We start from the raw sequence: 1,329 nt of genomic DNA on the forward strand, positions 1-1,329 counted from the left end.
AAAAAAAAAAAAACGCGGAGAACTTAAACCCAAATGCATATATGTGAAACATTGAGCGCTGGGGCGTCATCACGGGATAGACCCTGAGAACAAAGTGCCCTATTCCTTTGCTTCACTAGCCACAGGGGCATGATGTTTAGAAATTAATGAACCAATGTGCCCCCCCCCCCCCGTGCCATCGCAATGGGAAATGTCCTTTCCCCCAGTCCCTACTGAGTTTATCCTGGTGACGCCCCTCATCAAGTTACAGAAATATAGCGACAGGATATTTGTATTGCTTCGTTATCAAATATAGTTCATGTGTAACCTCGAAAACCTGCAGATAGTTCAATAGTTTTCTTTTATTATTATTAATTTTTGGGGGTGAGGAGAGGGGGGGGGGTACAGGCTCATTAACAACACTGTTATTGTTCTTGTTACTCTCTTGTTCTCTACCGCAATCTACACACATTGTTTATGTATTCTAAATGACAGACGTGCGAGATATAGGCGTTTCCTGTACTGTACAGCAGACACCACTGGTATCAAATAACCTTGAGTTTAATGTTGAAGTTCAGATGTTCAAAGTGTAAATTATATACATGGAAATTGGCTTTCTGTTTTCTATCGCTTTCTGGTAGTTTCATCGTGACAAATAACGTTAACAAATGTGTCGTTTGATGGATATAGTTCTTACGATAATTTCCTGAGCAATTTTCAGCAAGAAACAATTTACTGTCTTGAAACGTATAACGTAATACTTATTACATTACCGTATCCGTAAATAGGTGGCAGTATCACTGGATTTGCCGCTGACAGTCCTGTCGTGAGCAACAGGCCGACGAATACTCACTTTCCCAGAAGCAATGCTCGGCCACCGAAAACACGTCACCCAGACTAGCCGCAGTTGCTATGGAGGGACATTACAGACTGACATTGCATTCTATTACTTCCATGCTTGTTACTGGCCATGTAAATTGGGTTTAAAATGTTTGGTCACGAGAAAAGGCAACCCCTTGCAGTCTTCAGGGAACTTCATTTGTGTAGAACACTGGCATATTTATGATATTCTCAAACAGATTTTAAATATTTAAAAAAATGTCATTTGATTCTACACGCCGTGTTACCACTTTGTATATTTTTGTCCATTTAATTGAGAAAATAACACTATATGGCAACTCGACGTGTATAATAAAAATTCCTCGACTCTAAACGATGATGCAATAAAGGCGACTGTAAACCGAGACGCAAGTAACAACCAAACAACTCGTTCGGGAAGGCAATCGACACTTAATGCTGACGCTTCTGTCCTGTGGCCTGAGGAAAATTCGTGGCGGCGATAATGTCCCT

The 1,329-nt window shown here is 40.8% G+C and overlaps 1 protein-coding gene across 2 annotated transcripts in view; it reads right to left on the reverse strand.

The window, feature by feature from the left end:
• Positions 1 to 987, reverse strand: part of LOC119586131 (dopamine N-acetyltransferase-like) — a 4,664-nt gene extending 3,677 nt beyond the window's left edge. Inside the window, exon 1 of one of the 2 annotated variants that reach the window (XM_037934821.1) lies at positions 833 to 987. The gene's annotated coding sequence lies outside the window, so the exon portion shown is untranslated. Of the gene's footprint in view, positions 1 to 752 lie in introns of both variants that reach the window. The other variant, XM_037934822.1, reaches the window with a different exon arrangement.
• Positions 988 to 1,329: the final 342 nt, after the last annotated feature.

Source organism: Penaeus monodon, chromosome 21, assembly GCF_015228065.2.
Source record: "Penaeus monodon isolate SGIC_2016 chromosome 21, NSTDA_Pmon_1, whole genome shotgun sequence".
Classification (NCBI taxonomy): Eukaryota; Metazoa; Arthropoda; class Malacostraca; order Decapoda; family Penaeidae; genus Penaeus; species Penaeus monodon.